Here is a 27,165-nt window from a genome sequence, read left to right as displayed (position 1 = left end):
ACAGATTAAAGGGCAATGTGCCACTCTTTGGAAGTTTCGGTTTGAGATCTTGGAGAGTGGGGGGGTGGGTTCAGCCTTCGCTTTATAACAGTATTGAAGACATTCTCTTGAATGCAATGGAGTCAATATTAATCCCAGCCTCATGGTATGGTTGTGGGTGAATCACCTTAATTTGGCTCCTGACTCAGAAACCGCACAGAGAATCAACTGCTGAAACAATGATTTGCACTTTATTGCACGTAACAACCACAAATAAAACCTCTCAAGTTCATTCAGCTTCACCTCCCCAAACCTGGCTATCACCCAGTTGATGGTTGAATTTAACTGGGTTTCCACCGACAGTGCCCATCTCTGGAAGTGTCCAGGGGTTTGATGCAGTATTATTCTTCTAAGTACTGCTGCTGCTGTATCATTCTGGAGTTGAATTTTGGTGGTAGTTCCTCAATTTCAAATCTGTGGTGTGACTTTTTTTTAAGACTCTAACATCACCTCACATTGCTGGAGACCTCAGGTCTGTAGTTTACCTTCTTATCCTTGAGGGTTAGCTGTCTGTTTGAAACAGCCTGCCCTGCATTTAACCCCTCTATGTCAGGGCTTTCCTTCTACAGGCAGAATTAATTATCATTTTGTCACACCAGTATTAAATAACATTATCTTACCTGTCCCAAGAAACAATTTATTGTGTTGCCTCCTCCTTCCCAGGGATGGTTAACAAGCCATTTATACTATTGAATCTGCTCTGCCATTCAATCATGGCTGATATGTTTCTTAACCCCATTCTCCCTGTAATCTTAGAGCCCCTTGACACTCAAGAATGAGTGAATGGTGGAGCAGACTCAATGGCCTGAATGGCCTAATTTCACTTCCTGTGGTGTCACACTTTCGTTTCTTGCTCCAGAAAGTGTTATTGTTGACTCGTGAAGTTGGGGAAGTTCTGGAGTTTACAGGTGCATACCACGCTCCTCTCTGCCTCCTCCTCAGCCTTCAAGAAAAGGGAAGACCTTTTAGAACAGAGATAAGAAGGGCTTCAGACAGAGAGTGGTGTATCTATGGAATTCACTGCCCCAGAAGGCTCTGGAGGCTAGATAATTGAATATATTTAAGATGGGATAACAAGGTTCTTGAGTATCAAGAGGATCAAAGGTTATGGGGAGATTGGGGTTGAGAAACTTATCAGCCATGGTTGAGCAGGCTCAATGGGCTGAATGGCATAATTTCTGCTCCTATAGTCTTATGATATGCTGATGTGTGGAGGGGTGAGGATGGGGGAAAAGAGATAAAGAGCGGAACACAATTAAGGTGAAGCTGGATACAGATACATAGGAAATACACGAATTGTACGATAAATTTCAGACCACTTTAAAGCACTAGCATACAGAGGGATCTGACCATATAGATCTCCAAAAGTGGCAACACAGGCGGGTAACGTGATCAAGAAGGCACACAGCACGTTTGCCTTGAATGTAAGAGTTGGCGAGTTATGTTAGAGCTATTTATTCCGGTCACATTCAGAATATTGCGTGCAGTTCTGGTTGCCACACTACTGGAAGGATATGGATACTGGCTATGGAGAAGGTTCACTAGGGCATTGCATGGTCTGGAGGTCTCAATATGAGAAGAGATGGGATAAACCTGGAGTATTTTCACTGTAAAGATGGAGGCGGAGGGATGACCTCAACAAAATGATGAGACACACAGATTGGCTGGACGGGGGCGGCATGGTGGCTCAATCATTAGCAGTGATGCCTCACAGCACCAGGGAAACTGGTTCGATTTCAGTCTCAGGTGACTGTCTGTGTGGTGTTTGCACATTCTCCCTGTGTCGATATGGCTTTCCTCCGGTTTCCTCTCACAATCCAAATGTGCAGGTTAGGATGCAGTGGCTATGCTAAATTACCCACTGCCCAGAGATTAGCAGGTTAAGTTGGATTGTCTATGCTTAAATTGCGCCACAGTGTTCAGGAATGTGAAAGTTAGGTACGTTATTCAGGGGTAATTGTCGACTATTAGGGATAGGGAAATGGGTCTGTGTGGATTATTCTTTGGATGTTTGGTGTTGGGCCAGATAGTCGGTAAGATACTCAGAGGCTTCCCCCCAGGGTGGAAAAGTCAACTACAAGAGGGCACAGGTTCAAGGTGAGAGGGGGACAGTCTGGGGGAGAATTGAAAGGGAAGATTTTTCACACAGTTGGATGGTGGATGCCTGGAATGCACTGCCAGTGGATGGAGTGGAAAGAGGCACTTTAGCAACACTTAAGGTGTATCTGGATAGACACATGAATGGGAGGTGAATACAGGGACTGAAACCAGGCATCAGCAATAAATAGAAGGTCTAAGTTAGGATTAAGAATTGGCACAGGCTTGGGCGGGGGTGGGGTAGGGGGTAAAGTGAACTTTCAAAAAGCAGGGGATACCTGTTTGCTGATGAAGGGATGGGTGGACGCTCAGGTGGAGCATAAACACTGACAGAGGCCAATTGGATCGACTGTGCTGGAGACTCAATGGGACAGAGACAAATGTATCTATTTCAGATCTACCTGCACTTCAGCCGCTTCTGTGGACTGTTTCCGTAGGGAAGGTGCAATCCCAGGCTCAGAGAGCGTCAGCCCCCACTAGAAGTAAAGTGGGTGAGAGTGCGGCCAGTCAGCATAAAGGAACCCCTTACTCCTCCCACTTCACCCACTAAACCGGGTTCAAGATGTGACTCTCAGCAATGGTAACAGCAGAATCCAACCTGAATCCCTGTGCCATCTCACTTGTGAAGTTGCTGGTGTCTCCCCAAGTTGCATGACTGGGTGAAGCCCTTCCCACACACTGGACAGGTGAACGGCCGCTCCTTGGTGTGGATGCGCTGGTGTTTGTGCAGGGTGGAGGAATTGCACAAGTCGTTGCTCCACACGGGACAGGTGAATGGCTTCTCCCCAGTGTGGATCCGCTGGTGCGGCAGCAGGTGGTGTGACTGGTGAAGCCCTGCCCACACATGGGGCAGATGAACGGGTTATTGCTGGTATGGACACACTGGTGGGCCAGGAGGGAGTGTAACTGAGTGAAGCCTTTCCTGCACTGAGTGCAGGTGAACAGCCGCTGCCTTGTGTGCAAACGCCGATGAATCTCCAGCGCAGATGGCGAAGGGAAACCATTCCCACACTCTCCACATTTCCACGGTTTCTCCATGGTGCAGGTGCCCTCATCTGTCTCAGACCTTAACAATCAGTTGAAAAGTCGCTCACGCTCACAGCCTGTGTGTGGTGTTACTGGTGAACCCTCTGATAATTGGAACACTCTCATTCAGACTGTAAAGCATGTTACAGTCACTACTCTGGTGTATGGGTATGTGAGACTCTGAGTTTCCTGTCACACTGACGTTTAAAACCTAACAAAGCAGACAGACCTTCTCCCCTTTGTTTTCAAGGCCATGAATATCCACGTCCTTGTGAATCAAGTGACTGTCAGACTTTGATGTGAGGTTTGGTCTGAGATTTCTGCCGCCAAATTCTTCTCTTGTAATATTCCTGTGAAGTGATTGCAAAGGTCATCACAGTCAGTCCATGATAGAAAATCTGAACGTAACTCTAGTTACTGTGGAACATTCTTTCCTCTCAATCCCAAAGATCTTTGTGTAGATCTATATGTAACTGTAAACCAACACGGTTATGGGACAGACTGCATACCTCCACGAAGAGTTCATATGGACTCAAGTTGCTAAATGGACCTCTGTAGTGCAGTATTGACACTCTTACTGAAGATCTACAATATGCTGCAGTACGATATTACAAGCCCAGAAACAACTGCAAATCAGACAAGGTCTTTTCAGAAGTTGGACCATGAACTTCTGAAGCTGCTGCTGCTCTTCCTCTCTCTCTGGATGAAGATTGATCTTCACCCAGACTGCAACTTCCTTCCTCTGTCCAAATATTTGTGAACACAGCCCTTTTTTTGAATATGGCATGTTTCCTGATCATCACAATTAAAGGCGGTCTTCCCCCTGATATGGAAAGGGACGGTCAGTCAGGGGAGGGCAGGGTCCCATCTTGTGTTGTTGTGTGGAATCTGTGATAGCTGCAACAATTCATCCCAACTCCTGTACTCAGTGCTCTGACTGATGAAAGCAAGCATTTGGTATTTTATACTGAATGCCATGACTGATGAAGGCCAGTGTGCCAAAAAATTTGTACCTGTGACTCCATTTTCAGAGAACTGTGAACCTGTACTCCAAGATCCCTCTGTTCCACTACACTCCTTAAGGTCCTGCCATTCACCATGAAATTCTTACCTTGATTTGCCTATACAAAATGTAAGACCTCACACTTATCTATATTAAACTCCATTTGCCATTAACCTTAAACCTATGCCCTCTAATTTGGGACTCCCCCATCCCAAGAGAAAAGACCTTGCCTATTTACCCTACCCATGCCCCTCATGATTTTATAAATGTCTATAATGTCACTCCTCAGCCTCCAAAGCTCCAGGGAAAATAACCCCAGTCTATTCAGCCTCTTCCTGTAGCTCAACCCTCCAACCCTGGCAGCATCCTTGTCAATGTTTTCTGAACTCTTTCAAGTTTCACAACACCCTTCCTGTAGCAGAAAGCACAGAATTGCATGCAGTATTGCAACAATGATGAAACCAATGTCCTCTCTGAAGAGGATTTTAAAACAATATTTATAACTACAAGCAAATCAAGATAGTTGGGCATGACTTTCCCATAGCAGTTTGTTTTGGCTGTCCTTCATTAACCTATGCTTTATAATATATATGAAAATATTTTGAGGGATGGGATTGTTGCTAGCACGTCCAACATTTGCTCACCATCCCTCGTGGCCTTTGGACCGAGCAATTGGCTGCATGCTAGAAGGCAGTTGAGAGTTAACCACATTGTAGTAGGTCTGGAGTCACATGATGTGAGCGTGTGCACACGTGTGTAGGGTTGTGAATGGTGGATTTCTCTCCCTAAAAGAACACTTTGACGACAATCAGTAATGACTGGACAAAAGCAACAGTTATGGCTGCATCTTTGAGGAGAAGGCAGTGTTACTGTTTTGAGTCCGGTGGCTCTTCAAAGTTAGGCTGGATTCAAAACATTAACTGTTTTCTATCCACAGATGCTGCCAGACCTGCTGTGTTTCCCCAGCAATTGTGCCTTTTGTTGCTGATCTCCAACATCTGCAATTCATTGTCTTAGCCAATAATGGTTTCCTAGTTGCCAGGACTGAGACAAACTCTCACTTCCAGATCTTTTTATTCATTGAAAATAAAGTCCACTAGCATCCATGATGGGATTTTAATTTTTGTTCTCAGAAGACAGATCTCTGGGCTACTTAACCGGTATCACTAGATCACAATCTTCCCTTCACTGACAGTGACAATCTTCTCCTGAATATTTTTCTTTCTTCATTCATGGAACGTGACACTTTGTCTCCCAAAAAAACCAAGTGCCAATTCAGAGGGCTGTTAAGAGTCAACCACATGACTTTGGATCCAGAGTGACACATTCACCAAACTGGGAAAGGACTGAAGATTTCCTTCCTTAAAAAAATGTTATTAGTGAACAAGATTGGTGATCTTATCAATTTTCTTAAGTACCAAAGCAGCGATAAGCTTTATATTCCAGATACATAAATTGATTTCAAATTGCATCGGGGCCATAGCAGCATCAATTTGAAACTCCAGATGTTAAATCCAGTAACAATACCCAAATGCCACCAACTCCCTACAATCTCGAGGCTTCCCAACACTGACTGGTCTCTAATTGCCAGTTGTATCCTTTTCCTCATTACTAATTACTATTCAATTCAGCCCATTGAGTTGACTCTGCCATTTATTCAGATCACGATTATTCTGGTAAATATTTACTCCACTTTCCTGCCATTGTCCCATAATCCTCAATTCACTTACTGATTAGTGTGAAATTAAATTTGACCATAAAATAATGCAAAATCAAGATGTGAGATAACAAATGGGGGAAGGGCAGAAGGTAAGAAATGCAGCATCATAGAAGGTGCTCCTCCAGGGAGTGTATTTTACCAACTACAACTGCTAAATATAAACAAACACTCTGACATGATCCTCCGGTTTTAATGTAAACCATAGCCCCATACAGTAGGTACCATTTAAATAAGTTAATAGATACAAGCCTTGAGCAAATCCAGCCTCCAGCCGGACCCCCCGCTTCTTGGAGCTCGGACCTTCCTCCAGCTCCGGGGGGTTGTTGAGCTCCTGGGCTCCGGCCGCCGCCGAAGAAGCCGCGGGCGCCGGCTCTCTCTCCTCCACCGCCGACATTTTTAATTTGTTTTCTCGTTCACCCGGTAACCGTCACCTCCCCCTTCCCGGGCCCCGGAAATTATACAAAAATAAACAATAAACCCCACCGGGGACTGTCTCCTTTTCTTCACAACTTTTGTTTGAAAAGTTCCGTCTTTAATTTGAAATGTGTTTTAAAGGTATTTTCTGAGGTAAACGATGCCTGTCTGCCCCCCTCCCTCCGTCAGAAACCGCCCGCTGAGTCGATGAGAAAACCGCAGCCTCGCGCCGCCATCTTTGTTTTTTTCTTCTTTCCGTCTCCTCCTTCAGTGACGCGCGTCATCCACGCCCCCTCCAATCAGAGCGCACCTTACTCCACCTGACCAATGGCGGCCGGCTTTGCAGTCAAAAAGGAAACCACAACCCGGAATGTCGCTCTCCGATTCGTCCGCACCGACCGCAGCCTTTGGGATTGGTGGAGAGGTTCGCAGGCCCTTCACTGTCCCCGCCCCTTTACTACAATGGGCTCGAGGGGTTCAGGAGGAAGGTGTTCTCACTCATTCATTCAACAGGAGATGGGCTCAATTTACTGTAATGGGCTGTGGGGGTACAGTGGTCATGTCTCATGTTGAGGAGGAAGTTGTTTCCTCTCATTCAACAGAAGAGGACCTATTTACTACAGAGGGTTTTTTTGTGATGCAGCTGTAGTGTCCCATAGAGCCCTGAGGCTCAGGTTTAAATCCCACTGCTCCAGTATGTGCAATAACATACTCAATGTTTTTCAGTCATAAGTCTCACAACTATAGTCCAACACGTCTATTTCAAATCGCACGCGTTTGGAGCGTAGCCTCTTCATCAGGTGAAGACATGGAAAACAAAACGGGCAGGAAAGAGAATTCAGACAAATGATCAGCCATGGATGGTGATGAAAGACAGAGCATCTCAACAGTCAATTACCTATTCCCATTCCTATTTCTGATCTTCTTCATACATGACAAGTTGTATATTTTCCAAACATTAATTTTATTTCCATGGTTTAAAATGAATATTTAAGAATGGTCAGTTTATTCTTTCTCACTTGGGCACATTATGACCCACAACTATTTAGATACCACTGTTAATATCATAGCCCCTCTCATGAGATATCAGAGGAACAATTCATAAACAAAATTTGACACTGAGTCACTCGAGTAGACACTTGAACAGAGAAAGCACCCGACAGATATTGGGAATCTAAAGGTTATTGAAGTGAAATGTTAAGAGCAGGTGAACACCCCCAATAAGGGAACTCACCTGACTGACCTAATTATAATCACCACAGTATCCAGTGCTACTCTTCACCAAACACTGATTACTTTCCTTTTCAGTTTAATGATCCAAATATCTTTTGAATGCCATAATTGAATCTGACTCCAACACACTCTCTCACAGGCCATTCCAAAGGTCGAAGATTTTCAATCATTAATGAAATATGTTCTGGATCTCTCCCAAAACACCAATTCATATGGATCTTGCTTCAAATCATTTGCAGTAAGTTCTTCACATGGACAAATTTGCAGCTTAGAGCATTTGTTTAAATTTTATATCATATTGAGGTGGCACAGTGCTTGGCATTGCTACCTCACAGCACTAGGGACCCAGGTTCAATTTCAGCCTCAGGTGAGTGTCTGTGTGGAGTTTGCATGTTCTCCCTGACTGCATGGGTTTCCTTCCACAGTCCAAAGATGTGCAGGTTAGGTGGATTGACCATGCAAAATTGCTCTGTGATGTGTAGGTTATGTGGATTAGTCATACTAAATGCAGGAGAACAGGATGATCCTGGGTGGGATGGTCTTTGGTGTGTCAGTGCAGGCTCAATGGGACAAATGGCCTCTTTCTGCACTGTAGGGATTTTATGTATCTCTGTCTGATTTCTTGCACATGCTACTTTCGGAAAGGGATATTTTACTGTCATGTGCAGTACTGCAGTCTCGATATTTTCATACATACCTCTAAATTAGGTTTGAATGAAATCCCCCCATTTCACTATTTTAGCAACCATTCCCCCCACCCCACCCCACCCCTTCCATTCCTTATTCATTTTTCCATTACCTGTGTTATGATCCCCTCCTCTTTATATATATTATTGTAGACAGGCTAAATCTAGTTACCATGTCTCTAAAATATGAGATGAAATATGATTGCATACTTTGAGTCCATTACTACAGCTTGTTAAGGTCTCTTGCCAAAGAGAACTCTCAATCCTGCATCCTTCGGTAGGATTATATGAGGATATCTGGTCAGCATGGATGAGTTGGATTAAATGGTTTGTTTCCGTCCTGTGCATCTCTATGACTATGACTATCGAATAAGGGCCAGGAGCAGGCAGGTGGGACTAGTTTAGTTGGGGATCATGTACTGAACGGTCTGTTTCCAGGCTGTATGACTACACAGCTTCAAATGAATGGGGATCAATCCCAAAGAGATATTAAAGGTCTCAAGCACCGCCTTAGGCACATGTGTGGACACCTTCCAGATAACTGAGAGCAGTGGGGCACTGTGAAGTTCAGCACATCAGTTAGCCAGCAAGTTCTCTTTGGGAGACTTGTCTCGAGAAAGGAAGCGGTTTCCTGTCCCATCAACTGGACTGTGGATCAGTTTGGAGTAGGTCCTATATCTCTGACAACATCGGTGGACAGAGTCGAGAGTGTGGTGCTGAAAAAGCACAGCAGGTCAGGCAGCATCCAAGGAGCAGGAGAATTGACGTTTCGGGCATAAACCCTTCATCAGCAATGAGGCTTGTGGGCCGGGAGCGCTGAGAGATAAATGGAACGGGGGGGGGTGGTGTTGGGGAGAAGGTAGCTGAGAATGTGATAAGCAGATGAAGATGATTGGTCGGAGAGGAGGGTGGGGCGGATAGATGGGAAAGGTGATGGACAGGTCAGGAGGGCGAGTGGAGGCTTGGGGCTGTGATAAGGTGGTGGGGGGGGGGGAAAAGGAGGAGGAGGAGGAGGAGGATACACGAGGAAACTTTTGAATTCCACATTGATCCCATGTGGTTGCAGGGTCCCAAGGTGGAATAAGAGGTGTTCTTCCTCCAGGCGTCAGGTGGTAAGGGTTTGGGATGGAGACAGCCCAGGACCTCAATGATCTTGATGGAATGGGAGGGGGAGTTGAAGTGTTCAGCTTAGCGGAAACTTCCGATCACACGTGAATCTTTGCTGTCAGTTTAATTTGGGAACACTGTCAGGGAGATGGTGTGCCCATTGTTTGTGGGCAGCACGGTAGCACAGTGGTTAGCACTGCTGCCTCACAGCGCCAGAGACCCAGGTTCAATTCCCTGTTCAATTCCAGGTTCAACTGACTGTATGGAGTTTGCACGTTCTCCTCGTGTCTGCGTGGGTTTCCTCCGGGTGCTCCGGTTTCCTCCCACAGTCCAAAGATGTGCAGGTCAGGTGAATTGGCCATGCTAAATTGCCCGTAGTGTTAGGTAAGGGGTAGATGTAGGGGTATGGGTGGGTTGCGCTTCGGCGGGGCGGTGTGGACTTGTTGGGCCGAAGGGCCAGTTTCCACACTGTAAGTAATCTAATCTAAAGGGCAGTGGGGTTTGTGGGTGTCCCAGAGTGGTTCTCGGAAACAATCCACAAGTTGGCGTCCTGTCTCTCCGACGTAGAGAAGACCACATTGGATGGAATGGATACAGTGGATGACACTGGTGGAGTTACAAGTAAATTTCTGTCAGATGTGGAAGGATCCTTTGGACCCTTGGATGGAGGTGAGAGGAGTGGTATGGACACATGTTTTACACTTCCTGTGGTGGCGGGGAAGGGGCCGGGACTGGGGTGTGGGCTGGTTGTGGGCGCATGGACCTGACAAGGGAGTTGCAGAGGAAATGGCCTCTCTGGAATGCTGGTAGGGGTGGGGAGAGAAAAATATACCTGGTGGTGGGGTCCGTTTGTAGGGAGCGGAGGCTGATGTGATGTATCCGGAGGTTGGTGGGGTGGAAGGTGAGGACGGTTTGGGGGTGGGTTCTGTCCTTGTTCCGTTGGGAGGGGTGGGGTTCAAGGGCGGTGTTGCAGGATGTGGAGGAGATGTGCTGGAGGGCATTGTCGACCAAGTGGGAAGAGAAATTGCGAACTTGGAAGGAGGAGGCCCTCTGGGATTTTCTACGGTGGAATTGGTCATCCTGGGAACAGATGTGGTGGAGGAATTGGGAATAAGGGATTGCGTTTTTACAGGAGGTGGGGTGGGAGGAGGCGTAATCTAGCTAGCTGCGGGAGTCGGTGGGCTTGTAGTAGATGTCCACGGTTAGTCGGTAGCCAAAGATGGAGAGGTCCTGGAAAGGGAGATGGTCCAGGTGAATTTGAGGTTGGGGGGAAAGGTGTTGATAAAGATGACGAACTGTTCAAACTCCTGTGAGAGCATGAAGTGGCACCAATATGGTCATCGATGTACTGGAGGAACAGGTGTAGCTGAGGAAAATGGACTGTTCCACGTACTCGACAAAGAGGCAGGCATAGCTGGGTCCCAGGCGGGTGCCCATGGCTACCCCTTTAGTTTGGTACATTGGTTTGGATGCCATCTGAGGTTTGTGCGGATCACTTCAGAGGGAACGTGCAGTCCCGGGCTCAGTGAGCAGCACTGCAAGCAAAGCTCACAGAATCCCTACAGGGAAACAGGCCCTTCAACCCAATAAGTCCACACTGACCCTCTGAAGAGTAACCCACCCAGACCCATTCCCCTACCCCATTAGTCTACATTACCCCCTAAACAATACACCACACCTACACATCCCTGAACACTCTGGGACAATTGAGCTTGGTTAATTAACTTGCTCATGTTTGGATTGTGGGAGCACCCAGAGGAAACCCTTGCAGACATGGGGGGAGAATGTGCAAACTCCACAAAGACAGTCACCCTGAGGGTGGAATCGAACCCCGGTCCCTGGCGATGTGACACAGTGGCACTAATCACTGAGCTACTGTGCCACCCGTGAGTCAACCTGGGGTTGGGGGAAGATGGGAGGGGTGTGGGGGTGCTGTCTCGCAGAAAACAAAGACAGCTCGCTGACGCTCCCACTGCACCCACTGTCAGAACGGGCAGAAGGTTGAGTCCTGGGGGTGACCCACATCAGTGTCGCTGGCGGAATCTGCTGGTGCCCCCTCTGGTGTCTCTGCAAGTTACTGGATGATGTGAACCTCCGCCTGCACTTGGGGCGGGCAAACGGCCTCTCCCCGGTGTGGACCCGATGGTGCCTCAGCAGGTTGGAGGCCTGAGTAAAGCCCTTCCCACACTCAGGGCAGGGGAACGGCCTCTCCCCCGTGTGGACCCGCTGGTGCCTCAGCAGGGCAGAGGAATTACCAAAGGCCTTCCCACACTCAGAATAGCTGAAGGGCCTCTCCCCAGTGTGGACCCGCTGGTGCCTCAGCAGGTTGGAGGCCTGGGTAAAGTCCTTCCTGCACTCAGGACAGCTGAACGGTCTCTCCCCCGTGTGGACCCGCTGGTGGTCCAGCAAGTCAGAGGAGCGTTTAAAGCCCTTCCCACACTCAGGGCAGGGGAACGGCCTCTCCTCGGTGTGGACATGCTGGTGCCTCAGCAGGGCAGGGGAATTACTGAAGGCCTTCCCACACTCAGACAGCTGAAGGGCCTCTCCCCGTGTGGACCCACCGGTGGGTCAGCAGGTGAGAGGAGCGGGTAAAGTTCTTTCCACACTCAGGGCAGGAGAACGGCCTCTCCCCGATGTGGACCCGCCAGTGGGCCAGCAGGTTGGAGGATTTGCTGAAGGCCTTCCCGCACTCAGGGCAGGGGAAGAATCTCACCCCAGTGTGGACCTTCTGGTGGGCCACGAGAGTCGAGGCCTGGGCAAAGCTCTTCTCACACTCGGGGCAGGAGAATGGACTCTCCGCAGTATGGATCCACTGGTGGGCCAGCAGGTTGGAGGAGCTGGTAAAGCCCTTCCCACACTTGGGGCAGGGGAATGGCAGCCGGTGACGAGCGGTGTCCCGCAGGGTTCAGTATTGGGGCCACAGCTGTTCGCATTATATATCAATGATCTGGATGAAGGGACTGGGGGCATTCTAGCGAAGTTTGCAGATGATACGAAGTTAGGTGGACAGGCAGGTAGTACTGAGGAAGTGGGGAGGCTACAGAAGGATCTAGACAGTTTGGGAGAGTGGTCCAGGAAATGGCTGATGGAATTCAACATGAACAAATGTGAGGTCTTGCACTTTGGCAAAAAGAATAAAAGCACAGACTACTTTCTAAACGGTGAGAAAATTCGTAAAGCCAAAGTACAAGAGATCTGGGAGTGCTAGTCGAGGATTCTCTAAAGGTCAACATGCAGGTTGAGTCTGTGATTAAGAAAGCGAATGCAACTTATCTCAAGAGGGTTGGAATATAAAAGCACCGTTATGCTACTGAGACTTTATAAAGCTCTGGTTAGGCCCTATTTGGAGTACTGTGTCCAGTTTTGGTCCCCACACCTCAGGAAGGACATACTGGCACTGGAACGTGTCCAGCGGAGATTCACACGGATGATCCCTGGAATGGTTGGTCTAACATATGAGGAACGGCTGAGGATCCTGGGATTGTATTCATTGGAGTTTAGAAGATTAAGGGGGAACTTACTAGGGATGTACAAGATAATACATGGCTTGGAAAGGGTGGACGCTAGGAAATTGTTTCCGTTAGGTGAGGAGACTAGGACCCGTGGACACAGCCTTAAAATTAGAGGGGGTCAATTCAGAACAGAAATGCGGAGACATTTCTTCAGCCAGAGAGTGGTGGGCCTGTGGAATTCATTGCCGCAGAGTGCAGTGGAGGCCGGGACGCTAAATGTCTTCAAGACAGAGATTGATAGATTCTTGTTGTCTCGAGGAATTAAGGGCTACGGGGAGAATGCGGGTAAGTGGAGTTGAAATGCCCAGCCATGATTGAATGGCGGAGTGGATTCAATGGGCCGAATGGCCTTACTTCGACTCCTATGTCTTATGGTCTTATGGTCTCTCCCCAGTGTGACTGCACCGATGAGTCTCCAGGGCAGACGGGAAACTGAAGCATTTCCCACAGTCACCACACTTCCACAGTTTCTCCATGGGGCAGGATTCCTCGGGTTTCTCCATGGCTGAAGTTTCAGCCGCACACAAACGTGTGTACAGCCCCTCCCCGGTGTGAATTCCTCTTTCCAGGCCGTATAACTGTTTCAGGCTTCACACTCAGTGCACTGCAACAGTAGGGTCTCTCCACCAGTCCCACTGATGCTGAAAACGTTATGAAACAGGAACCAAAAAGCATTGCTCCATCTCACAGAATCATAGTTGAAAATCTGTGCTGTCCCGATGGATTGAATGACTGTCAGACATTGATGTGAAAATGATGACTGCAGACGCTGGAGATCAGAGTCGAAAAGTGTAGTGTTGGAAAAACACAGCAGGTCAGGCAGCATCCAAGGAGCAGGAGGGTCAAGCATAAGCTGTTGATTTTGGAACTTCCATCTTCAGATAGTCTGTAAAAAGAGATTACAAAAGTCATGATTGTCAATCCGGGGGGAGGTGGGGTCGGAATGAGACAACAAGGTATTGACACCGACACCAGAAAGAAACTGAACATAGAGACGTGGCAAATGTTAGTGGCAAGCCAGAGTCAGAGAGAGACACAGCACAGAAACATACCCTTTGGTCCAACTCATCCATGTCGACCAGATATCCAAAATTAATCTAGTTCCATTTGCCAGCATTTGGCCAATAACCCTCTAAACCCCTCCTATTCATATACCTATCCAGGTGCCTGTTAAATGTCAAAATTGTACCAGCACCCACCACTTCCTCTGGCAAATTTGTACACGCACCACCTTCTGCATGAAAACATGTCCTTTAGGTCTGTTTCTAACAAATTGCTCTCCATCTAAACCCGTAGCACGATGGCAATCCCAGTTTATGTTTGAAAAGTTAAAATCCCTAACAATAACCATCCTATTACTCTTACAGGTAACTCAAATCTCCATCCAAATTTGTTTCTCAATTTTCCACTGACCATGAGGGTGTCTACAACACAATCCCAATAAGGTGATCATCCCTTCCTTATTTCTCAGTTCCAACCAAATAACCTTCCTGGATGTATTCCTAGGAATATCCTCCTTAAGTCCAACAGGAATACTATCCCTTATCAAAAACACCACTCCCCCTCCTCTCTTGCCTCCCTTTCTATCCTTCCTGTAGCATTTGTATCCTGAAACATTAAGCTGCCAGTCCTGCCCATCCCTGAGCTACGTTTCTGTAATTGCTATGATATCATATCCCATCTTCCTAATTATGCCCTGAGTTCATCTGCCTTCCCTGTTAGGCCTCTTGCAATGAAGTAAATGCAGTTCAATTTGTCAGTCCTACCTTGCTCTCTGCTTTGTCTCTTCCTGACCTGACTGTTTGACTCACTCCCTTTCCAAACTGTACCAGTCTCAGATTGATCTCTTTCCTCACTATTTCCCTGGGTACCTCCCCACGCACCCACCTTGCTAGTTTAATTCCTCCCGAGCAGCTCTTGCAAATTTCCCTGCCAGTATATTAGCTCTCTTCCAACATTCAGGTGCAATCTATCCTTCTTGTACAGGTCACATCTACTCCAGAAGAGATTCCAATGATCCAAATATGTGAACCCTTCTCCCATTCACCAGCTCCTCAGCCATGCATTCATCTGCTCTATCCTCTCTATTCCAACCCTCACTGGCAATAATCCAGATTTTCCTAGATTCGAGGACCTTTCAACACTTTCCCTTTAGAACCGCATTCTTTTCCCTTCCTATGTCATTGGTTCCAATGTGTACAATGACCTCCAACCGGTCCCTCTCCCTTTTGAGAACATTCTGCACCCTCTCGGAGACATCCTTGATCCTGGCACCAGGGAGGCGACACACCATTCTGATTTTTCGCTGCTAACCACAGAAGCATCAGTTTGTACCTCTGACTAGAGAGCCCCTTATCACAACTGATCACTTGGAACCCGACGTACCCCTCATTGCATGAGAGCATGTCTCGAGACCAGAAACTTGGCTGTTCGTGCTACATTCCCTGAGAGACCATCACCCCCTACATTTTCCAAAACAGCAGACTTGTTTGAAATGGGGACAGCCACAGAAGACTCCTGCACTACCTGCCTACCCCTCCTACCTTTCCTGGAGTTAACCCATCTCCCTGACTGTAGCTGCGGTTTTTTTCCCTTCCTGTCATTGCCAAACCATCATAGCCCCAGATCTTGTAAATTCCTCATTACCTCGAACTGTCGCTGCAACTTATCCAAGCGATCCAATAGGATTTGCAAGCAAACACATTTACTGCAGACATAATCACCAGTAACATGGATACTCTCTCTAATCTCCCACATCTGACAGGAAGAGCATATCACTCTCATAAAGGCCACCTCTGCTCCTTCACAACCTACAGACCCAGAAAATAGCACCGTCTTTTTGCTCTAAAAAAGTGCTCTGGGTTAACACAATACTTGTGGTTTATATTTTTAAAATTTAATCAAGAGACAGATGTCAGTAAAACATATAATCAAGAAAGAATCCACTCCATTCACGACTGCAGACTTACAGCTAAGTTACACATTAAAGACTATACACTTCTCTGTTCCTGTTCTGTGAGCTCCCCCACACAGGTTCCTCCATGGTCAGCTGTGAAGTTTGTTGTTCATTAACCTTTCCCAGATGCACTGCAATGTCCAGTAACTGTGCAGATTCACTGCAGTGTAAATTTATTTTTCTCTCTACCTCATTTTGGACTCCTAACCATGCCCCTTATAAACCTCTATAAGGTCATCTCTCAGCCTCCGACGCTCCAGGGAAAACAGCCGCAGTCTTTTCAGCCTCACCCTATAACTCAAACCCTCCAACTCTGGAAACAGCCTTGTAAATCATTTCCAAACTCTTTTAAAGTTTCACAACATCTTTCTAACATAGGAGACCAGAACTGAATGCAGTATTCCAAAAGTGGCCTAACTAATGTCATGTACAGCCATAACATGACTCCGAACTCCTGTGTTCAATGCTCTGATCAATAAAGGCAAGCGCCACCAAACGCTTTGTTCACTACCGTGTCTACCTGTGACTCCACTTTCACAGAACTACAAATCTGCACTCCATGGTCTCTTGATGCAGGAATACTCTCCACAGCCTTACCATTAAGTGTGTAAATCCTGCCTTGATGTGCCTTCCCAAAATGCAACACCTCACATTTATCTAAATGAAACTTAATCTGCCACTCCTCGGCCCATCAGCCCATCCGTTCAATTCTAATTTAGATTGAACTTTCTTTCCTCTCTTATTTCCTAAACGCTGAAAATTTCCATCCCCACATTCTCCCTCCATTCTCACTTTGCTGAACCTAATCCATGCTGTACCTCATCCTGAAGGGTCTGGTTTACGCTGATTTACAGCCCACGCTCGGGGGTTCGAATTGAAACATACAGAATACTGATTGGCCTGGACAGGGTGGATGTTGGGGAGATGTTTCCATTGGTAGGAGAGACTAGGTCCCAAGGGCACAGCCTTAGAGTAAAGGGAAGACCTTTTAGAACGCAGATAAAGGGGAAACCTTTGTAGCCAGAGAGTGCGAAACCTATGGAATTCATTGCCACAGAGACTGTGTTTGGCAAGTCAGAGTATATTCAAGACAGAGATAAATAGGTTCTTGTGTATCAAGGCTATTGAGGGTTGCGGGGAGAAAGCAAGAGAATGGGGTTGAGAAACTTGTCAGCCATGATTGAATGGTGGAGCAGACCTGATGGGCTGAATGGCCTAATTTCTGCTCCTAGGTCTTATGGTCTCTTGCTGTCCTGGACATAGTGAGAGAGAACTGGGAGCAGGAGTAGGCCATTTGGTCTTTCAAGCCTGCACCAACATTGAACAGATCTGCACCAACATTGAACTGGATATGGATATACCTACATCTCGGTGGATAGGCTGGGACCTTTTTCACTGGAGCATAGGAGGTTGAGAGGTGATCTTATCAAGCTTTATAAAGTCATGAGGGGTATAGATGAGGTGAATGATGGGTCTCCTTTTCTTAGAGTGGGGGTTTCAAGGTTAGGGAGCAAATTTTGAAGGTGAGTGGAGAAAGATTTTAAAAAGACACGAGGGACACCTTTGTTTTCCCATAGAGAATGGTCCGTATGTGGAATGAATGTCCAGAGGAAGCGGGGATGCAGGTACAGTTACAACGTTTAAAAGACATTTGGATAAGGACATGAATGGGAAAGGTTTGGAGGTGTTATGGACTAGGCCAGACGACTCAAAACATTCTTAAGCAGGCAGCGCAGACCATAACTTTGCTATTTGTTTCACTAAGTGCACAGTGAAAATTACCCAAAGTTAGCTAGGTTGACTACCAGGATTTAAAACAGATAAATGTATTCACAAGAATACAGAATGAAACACAAAGAACAGAATATAGAATACCCACAGAACTCAGTCTGTCTAAACTAGTCTTGATTATGCTGTTCCTTTCTGCACACAGTCCACTGCTGAACTCACTCAAACAAGGCCTCAGCTTTCACAACAGATCACTTGGCTTTCATTATCCAGGTCACTTCGAAAACATAAAAGCTTGGGCCTGAGGTCTCATCTGTTGACATGTAAACAAAAAAGGCGACCAATACCCTTTTCATTTCTGTACTAAACCATCCACTTTGGAGTCCGGGGCCGTTTTACCACCACTCTGAAAATAACCAAGGACACGGTATACTTGAGAAGAAGGACCAGCTTTTAGAAAAAGGACCAGTTTTATGACAGAGGGATATGGGCCAAACACTGGCAGATGGGATTAGTTTAGTTTGTGAACATAGCATGGACTAGTTGGACTGAAGGGTCTATTTCTGTGCTGTATGATGCTGTAATGGTCTCAAAACCATTTTCTTGCCTTCCCCTATAACCACCCACTTCTTTGTTGTTCAAAAGTCAGATGACCTCAGACTTGAATATATTCAATGACCACCTCCTCCCTCCACCCCCCCACCCCACCCCACCCCACCCATTGCAGGAAGTCAACCCCATTTTTGAACTCAATTCCTATTGCCTTGCTGACTGCTTGCTGCACCTGTCTGACAACTGGTGCAGAAGGACGCTGAGGTCCCTTTGTACATCCACACGTCATTCCTGATGAAGGGCTCGTGCCCAAACCATCGACTCTCCTGCTCCTCGGATGCTGCCTGACCTGCACTTGACTCTGATCTCCAGCATCTGCAGTCCTCACTTTCTCCACATACCAATATATTATCATTTAAACCATGCACCTCCTTTCTGCCTTTTTTTAAAGCAATAGGCTTTAACTTTACATTGTGGTACTGCATTTGCTGTGCGTTTGCCAATTGAGATACAGACGTGGACCAACTTTTCCAAAGTCTGTCCCCTCCCTGGATTCACTCCCTTTCCCTTTAGTTCGAGCAAGTCAGCAACTGAATCCCAGAACGAAAAAGAAATGAAAATGTGGGTGAGAAAGAAAAGAGTGCCGTACCCACAGATGTTGGACAGAGTTGCAGTCTGGGGTGAAGCTCAATCTTCATTCAAAGAGAGAGGAACAACAGCAGCTTCAGAAACTCACGGCTCAACTTCCGCGTTCAGACAGAGGCGGCTCTGAATGGCAGGAGGACCAGGCTCCTTCCGGTCCTCCGGGTCTCACCATTGGTCCTTCAGAAAGAAGTCAAGCACCGTTTCCGCGGACAGCGACGAGCATGCTCAGTGCTTTTGCTGACACCGCAGTACATGCGCAGTACGATCTGTGGGGGTGCTGGCGTTACTGACAGATTTTAAGCGTCCAAATGTCAATAGGAGAAAAAAAGCTGCAGCCACAATTTTATTTTTCCCTGTGGCTCGACATTTTATTCCTTTTGAATTTCGTCCGGCTTTGTATGTCTTTTCCCCAGGGTAGAGGAAGTCCAAAACTAGCGGCATAGGTTAAGGGTGAGAGGGGAAAGATTTAAAACGGTCCTAAGGGGTAACTTTCATGTAGAGTGTGGTGTGTGTATGGAATGAGCTGCCCAGAGGAAGTGGTGGAGGCTGGTACAATTACAACATTTGAAAGGCATCAGGGTCAGGATGGGTATCTGAATAGGAAGGTGTGAGAGAGATATGGGCGAAATGCTGTCAAATGGGTCACTGGATCAATTTAGGAGATCTGGAGGGCATGGGCAAGTTGGACTGAAGGATCTGTTTCTGTGTTGTATGACTCTATGCGTCTATTTCAATGCAAGTTTCAGAAACATGACTGCAGCTTTTTAAAAAATAAACTAATATGCTTTTAGATGTTAACATTTTTTCTGAATATATCATTTTAGCTGTTCTTAATTTTAAAGATCAGCCATTTTTTGCGCACCCCTGTCTTCCAGGTAGAGTCATCACTATCGATTCTCTCTCTTTCCTGAGAAAGAGATACAGCAATCAAGGAGGGCACGAGAAAGTATGGTAGAAGGGAGGGAGAATGGACAGGGGAGTGGGGGTGGAGAAAGAGAGCGAGAAAATGACAGCGGACAGAGGGTGGGGTGCAGAAAATGAGGGGAAGAGAGAGAAGGCGGCTGAGCACAGAGAATTGGTAAGTGCAGAGTGTGAGGAGAGAGAGTGGACAGGGACCAAAGGTTTGGGGGACTGACAGCGCAAATCTAACCTTCCTCAGGACTGGTGTCAGTGTCTCATGGATTGGAACCCACTCCACCCACAGCAGACCTGAGGCAATTGTTTCTCAATAGATGCTTGGCTAATGCAGGAGAATCATATAATCCCGACAGGCCATTTGGCCCATAAAATTCAGATTGACCTTCCAAACAGTATCCCATCCAGACCTACCCGTTTTTCCTGCAGTTCCCCATGGTTAACCGACCCTCAGTTGCACATGTGTGGACACTTAAGCACGGCCGATCTACCTTGAACTGCACCCAGAGTTAACTCATGCAGACAGAAGGGTGAGAACATGTTAAAGTCCACACAGACAGCTGCTCAAGAGTGGGACCGAACCCAGGTCCCTGACATTGTGAGTCAGTCGTACAAACCACTGAGCCACCGTGCTGCCCAGAGCTTTGATGTTCTGCTTTGTCCTAGTAGTTTCTAACTTTTCATGTGCCCTTAGCAGAGGCTCTCTCCTCCTGACATTGTTGGACCACACCCACTGCAACCTCCCTTTCCAACTTCTCCAGCCCTGAGCACATCGGTTCCTGAATCCTGGCACCAAACAGACACCAATGCCATCTGTGCTCCTGTTGACAATTGCAGAGAACGGAGACCATCCCTGTCACTGTTCTGTCCCTTACCACCACCTCCCCCTCCCCAGTGTTGTTTTTACTCCCACTGCCCAACCAGTCAGCTCCTACCACCTGCAGCCCTCGCTCAGATCCCCTTTACCTGCCAGACCTGCACTTACACCCTCCTGACCCTGTCCACTGATGCAAACAAAAGGCTCTCTCCAGAAGGGAATGACCGTCTCCCAGAATAAAGTGCCTGGTTAACTTTCCCACTTTACACTCAACATGTCTGCAGCCTGGCTTCCAGCCCCATCTCTCTGAACGAATGTCCTCCAGGATGTGTTTGCCCTGGATCACAGCATCCAGAGCCTCCCACCTTCTGCAAATTGAAAGACAAGCCCCACCCTGCCCTCTCCAATGTGTGTTGTATAACTGATAGCCAAGTATGGAACCCATGAGGATGGCCTCAACACGGACCTTGGTTTTATGTCACACTACAAGTGACCCCACTCACACTGGCTTGTACCCCATCACTCACACATGTTACCAAGCATGGTCGAATGCAAACACATGCTCTTATGTACAAACACACACGCTCTCATGCATGCACACACATCGGTTTATGGGTGAAATTGCAATTGCAGAATTTTATTTGCAGATACGTTATATTTTGCTCAAAAAGCACACAATCTTCAGGCAGTCAATCCATGTGACATGTTATAAATCCCTACTTTGTAAACAGAACCAATCTGACTCAAGATTGGGTTGCAGACAGACTCTAACATGAGTGAATCAGATGGTTTTCTTTCCCCAGAAATGATTTCATCATTAGATTCTGAACTCCAGATTTCTGACTGAATTTCAATTCCGCCATCTGCTGTGGTGGGATTCAAATCCAGAAGTCCAGAGGAGTTCCCAGAACTGGGTTGATAGTCCAGTCGATAATGGCACTCGGCCCTTGTTCCTTCAATCACCCTGTGATGGCACATGAACTCACTGGTGCCTCCGCAGGTGGGAGGAGGGGGTGATGCCCTTCCCGCACTGAGAGCAGGTGAGCATGCTGTGCCTGATGTGGACCCGCTAGTGCGTCTGCAGGCTGGAAGAATTAATGAATCCCTTCCTGTGCCTGGAGCAGGTGATTAGCCATTCCCTGTTGTGGACTCGCTGGTGAACTTCTAAAATCTCAAAACATATAATCAAGAAAGGACCCACTCTATTCACTACTGCAGACTTACGGCAAGGTTACACGTTAAAAGCTCTGCACTAATCTGTTCCTGTGCTGTGAGCTCTCCGACACATGTTCTTCCACGATCAGCTGTGAATTTTGCTGTTTGTTAATTTTTCCAAGATGTTCAGAGATATATGATTTCAAACAGCAAAGGCAGTAACTATGCAGATTCACTGCTGTATCCGTTAGTAGTATACGTTTCTTTCTCTCTCTCTCTCTCTCTCTCTCTCTCTCCCTTACAGACCATGTGCTTGCTGCCTTTGGCTGTCTTTCTCCATTTTAAAATTGCTGTTGTCTTGATTTTTTTACTCTAAAGTTCCAAAACAATGCATCAGCATATAAAACATTAATTGCTGCTCCTGGAATTCAAGGAAATCGCCTCCAACACTGAAAATACCTCAAAAACGGAGCAGCTCTTACAGCCACAAATTTTCCAGTCCTCCATCTTGCATTAGTTCTTGGTGAACCTTCCCATCTCCCAGGTTACAGTTATTCAAATAATTTGCTTTTCTATTTTTGCTAGAAAAGTGGATAACATCACGTTTATCCACACTAACTGCATCTGACATACATTTGCCCACTCACTCAGACTGTCCAAATAACATTGTATCCTCCTCACAGCTCACCCTTCCACCCAGCTTCGTGTCATCTACAATTTGTGACATATTCCATTTAGTTCCCTCATCTAAATCATTGAGACATACTGTGAATACCTGGGGTCCTAGTCCCAATTCCTGCAGTTATAAAACATCGATCTGACTGACCATACAAAATAGCAGATGTTAGCTTGACGTTCACAACTGACGAAGACCTGATAAGCAATTATGAACCACTGAATTACTAAATCACAGAAGCAGGCCATTCAGCCCATTGTGTCCATGCAGCTCTCTAAATGAGCTTTCTGATGTTGTGCCATTTTCCTGATGTTTCCTTGGAAACTGGTACAATGCTTGTCATCAAATAATTTTCCAATGCTCTTAACTGAATCTGCTTCAACCACTGTTCCATGCAATGTCTTCCAGATCTATTTACTCACTGTGTGAAATTTCTTTCTCACATCACATTTTCTTCCTTGTAATGGATTTGAAATCTGCATTCTTATTCTCAATGCTTTTACCATGGTGAACAGTTTTTCACTGTCTTTTCTGGGTATGATTTTTCTCATAATTTTCAAAACTTCTTTTGAATCTGACTTCAGAGAGCAGTCCATGAGGCCAAGCCTCATCAACAACACAGAAACAACTGAGCATCTAAAGGCCCCTCAGTCATCACTGTGAGCCCCATAGCAACCATTGTTACCTGGGCGGCCATGCATTCCAAACCTGGTCTCTCAACATCACTAGTATTGTCCCACAGTTTGAGAAACTGTGATTCTCGCTACGACTATAAAAATGAAACTTTTTTAAAAGCGGTTGTTGCTGAGAAGTTTAATCCTTTCTGTCCAGTAGGAAGTCAATGATGTGTTTGAATTTGAATGACTCAGTGAATCCCTTCCCACATGTGCAGCAAGTGGATCACCACTCCCTGTGTGCCTGTGGGGATTAAATTCCAGGTCAAACTGGGAATTGGATCTCTTCCGACCACCTGAACATACGTCTGGTCACACTCCAGGGGGACTGTGGCTTGTGTGGCACAGGTCAGATCATTGGCTGGCTTAGTCCTGCTCCTCGGATGCTGCTGGCCTGCTGCGCTTTTCCAGCACCACTCTAATCTACATTCTGGTTTCCAGCATCTGCAATCCTTGTTTTTACACAGTACATAAGGAGGCCATTCACACTTTCATGTCTATAATAGTTCCTGAAGCACCCACCTATTCTCCACCCCTATCCCCATTATCTTGCAACTGTCCAGCATCCTCGGTAGTGTCGTGGTTAGTATCCCCATCTGTGACTCAGGAGACTGGGGGTGCAATTCCCCGATGGGGAGGATTTGATATTTTTATGGATGTCATGTCGCACAGAGGTATTGACCCTAATCCTGAATCGGGTTCAATTCCTGCCTGCTCCAGAGTTCAAAAGTTCACAAATATAGGAGCAGAATTAGGCCATTCAGCCTATCAAGTCTGCTGTGCCGTTCGATCCAGACTGCTCATCACCCCCATTTTCCTGCCTGATCCCTTGAAAGGGTTCAGAAAAGACTTACACTGATGTTTCCAGAGTTGGAGCATTTGGGAGAGGCTTAATAGGCAGGGGCTGTTTTCCCTGGAGGTTCGGATGGTGAGGGGTGACCTTATGGAGGTTTATAAAACAATGAAGGGCATGGATAGGATAAACAGACAAGGTCTTTTCGATGGGGTGGGGGAATCCAGAACTAGTCGGCATAGATTTAGGGAGAGAGGGGAAAGACGTAAAAGGGACCTAAGGTCCAACTTTTTCATGTAGAGGGTGTGCTTGTATGAAATGAGCTGCCAGAGGAAGTGGTGGTGGCTGGTACAATTACAGCATTTCACGGGCATTTGGATGGGTAGATGAATAGGAAGGGTTTAGATGGATATGAGTCAAGTGCTGGCAAATGGGATGAGATTAGGTTAGGATATCTTTTGACATGGTCAAGTTAGACTGAAGAGTCTGCTTCTGTGCTGCACATCTCTATGACTCCATAACAAATGTTCAACGAACTGGTCTGCAATTTCCCACATATGGCCTCCGTCCCATTCTGAATACAGGTGTTACATTAGCATTTTTCCAATCCAATGGAACCATAAGATCATACGACACAGGAGCAGAAATTAGGCCATTCAGTCCATCGAGTCTGCTCCACCATTCAATCATGGCTGAGATGTTTCTCAACTCCATTCTCCAGCTTTCTTCCCATAACCTTTGATCCCCTTGACAATCAGGAACATATATATGTCTCAGTCTTAAATAAACGCAGTGAATCTTTCCCATGTTAAGAGATTTTTGGAATATTGTAACTAATGAGTTCACTATCTCCGCTGCCACTTCCTTCAGGACCCAGGGTGTAGGCCATCAGCATCAGTGGACTTGTCTGTCCTCAATCCAAATAGTTTGCTGTGTATCTTTACCCTCTCAATGTTGATTGTTTAAGTTCTACCCTTTCTATAGCCTCTGACTTGCCAATTCTAATAGGAATAGTTCTGTTGTCTGCCAACATAAAAACTGAGATCATCTCTGCCACTTCAGTGTTCCCCCATGAACTCACAGTTTTCATCTTCCAAGGTACCACACTGAGCTCAGCGACTCTGTTCCCATTCGCATATCAACAGAAGCTTTTGCTGTCCTTTTTGATATTTCGTGCGAGGTCTCTTTTGTAGGTTAACATACCTATTTTTATTTATATTTTTTACTGTCCCTTTGTTTATGTTTGAAACTTTCCTAATGTTTGACCCTTCCAGAGGTCCAGAATAACATTTCACAACAGGCTGAAAAGTTAAAAAAACATGACGTTGAAACTTTTTGAAATAGCACCTTTCTGGAGGCTGGGGGCCGGCAAAACGATCGCCCCGCCCCTATCGTCACCGATTGTTTGGTGGCCTTCCAAACCACGCCCCCTCAACCCAGGTGACGTCACAATCCTGGGCCCCGCCCCTTGTGAGCTGGCGCATGTGCAGTGCAGGTCCTGCAGCGGGACTGAGGCGGTGTTTCTGAGTGTGGGGGCAGAATGGTGCCGGTGGCTGAAGTAATAAGAACCGCTGGAAAAACTGAGCAGGTCCGGCAGCTCGTGCCGAGAGAAATCATTTCGGGTCCCGGTGATCCTCCTTCAGAACAGGACCAGGTTTCAGAAACATCCCGGGGAGGTCGCCAGGCCCGAGCGGCAAGACCTGGCTCCTGCCCCCGGGGAGAGGAGACAGTGAGACAGGGTAGGATTGGAAACCGCGGGAGGAGGGAGACTGGGGAGTTTATAAACTCCTAGGGGGAGGACTGAGGCCTCCAATAGAAGCCCCACAGTCCCCAGTGTTTACTTCACCGGCGAGGGCGCTCTCGGGTTGCCCGGGCAACCGGCCGCCATCTTTGTGAGGGTCAGGCGCATGTTGTCTTGGGGCGGGGAGCGCGGGCGGCCATCTTGGTGAGGGCACCATCAACTGTCATTTCTGGGAGAGAATTCCAACCTCGTGGTAACCTCGGCCTTTGCCGAGTTTAATTCCCCAGACTGTCCAGCGATGTGCAGGTTAGGGGGGGTTCAGCCATGCTAAATTACTGATAATGCCCAAGGATGTTCTTGTTAGTGTATGTTGACCATGCTCATTTACCCCCAGTGTCCAGAGATGTGCAGGTTAGAGTGGATTGGCCGAGGTAAGTTTATCCATAGTGTTCGGGGTTCTGCAGGTTAGGGTGAAGGTCTGGACCCCCTCAATCGGCTCTCTCGATCAGAGATCGGTCAAAAGAATCACCAGGAGTGCGGTCTATTTAAAGCAAGTTTATCAGCTTAATGACATAAGGCAGCCTTGCACAGATTTGTCCAGCATCACAGGTTAAAAGCTTCTGTGTTCCGTGGCAAAATTACACAATTACATTTGAAAATTACGCATTATTTATTTTTGCGACAGCACAGCCTGAATTACAAGAAAAGACCAATAAAATGTAATAAGGTGACATGATTGACAGCAGAATAGTCCAATGATATTTCATGGGAAACCGATTGTTTTACGTGCAAAATCATCCCACGCTTGCTTGTTCAAGATTAGTTCGAATACCAAATTACTTATGATTCATATTATGCAAACTCCATTGTTTTCTTTTATTTCTAAATCCAACCAACTCAGCAAAGCAGCAATTCAAGTTCAATGTCAAATCATAACCTGAAGCCATTTTCTTATATCTATTTTAAAATATTATTTACAATTGAAATGCCATTTTGTGGTTAATACAAACCTACATACACCTGTTGCTCCTAACAACAGCCTAAATTCAAATTTTAAATCCTGATCTCAATAAAGCAGCAGTTGTCTCATTACCCAAATGGTTGAGACCACAAACGATATAAGTACGGTTTTGATGGCTAATAATTCCTGAAAATCCTCCTACAGAAAAAAGTCACTGAGTGCTGCATATCCCAAAGAGTGATATTACTGTTTTGTAGAGCTTTTGGATTCTTCCATTCTATGCAAAACTCAGGGGAAACTGTGTTCCTACAGTTACAGCACGAGGAGTACTTTATTCAAAATAATAACCAGGTTTAGTGTAGGTAAGGGACAGACCTTGCCAGTAAGAGGCATGCCTGTCTTTCTGACTTCCTTGAGGCTGTTCAATAGAAAGGTCTTTTGGTAAGAGATGCAGTTATTGTCCCAGAACAGTTCCACCCATCCCATAATTGGGAAAACATTGGTGCCAGTAGGGGTCAAAGAGTCTTTTGCTGAAGTCAGCACATAACAGACCACTTCATCTCTGCCAAATATTCTATTGTGGCTTTGAAGAAACAAATTGTAATCGAAAGCTAACATTTCCCTATCTTCTCTTTTGTGGTGTGACCTATTTGGATGGGGCAAGGCTTACCAGGGTAACTCATAGCACAACTGGTATCAAACTGGCGCACAACAC

General features: G+C 46.5%; 1 long non-coding RNA gene across 2 annotated transcripts; it reads right to left on the bottom strand.

Moving 5' to 3' along the window:
* Nucleotides 1-211: 211 nt before the first annotated feature.
* On the bottom strand, nt 212-18,815 carry LOC140460405 (uncharacterized). 2 transcript variants are annotated; one of them, XR_011954069.1, is made up of 4 exons: nt 18,723-18,815; nt 13,192-13,723; nt 6,135-7,090; nt 212-3,512 (listed from the first exon to the last, which is right to left on the bottom strand). It is a non-coding gene; the product is annotated as an uncharacterized lncRNA (long non-coding RNA). The 2 variants fall into 2 exon arrangements; XR_011954070.1 differs by lacking the exons at nt 13,192-13,723; nt 18,723-18,815 and adding an exon at nt 7,534-8,260.
* Nucleotides 18,816-27,165: the final 8,350 nt, after the last annotated feature.

The sequence above is a fragment of the Chiloscyllium punctatum genome, chromosome 36 (assembly GCF_047496795.1).
Source record: "Chiloscyllium punctatum isolate Juve2018m chromosome 36, sChiPun1.3, whole genome shotgun sequence".
Classification (NCBI taxonomy): Eukaryota; Metazoa; Chordata; class Chondrichthyes; order Orectolobiformes; family Hemiscylliidae; genus Chiloscyllium; species Chiloscyllium punctatum.
The sequence above is the reverse complement of the archived record's forward strand: the minus strand, read 5'-3'. Positions and strand labels throughout refer to the sequence as shown.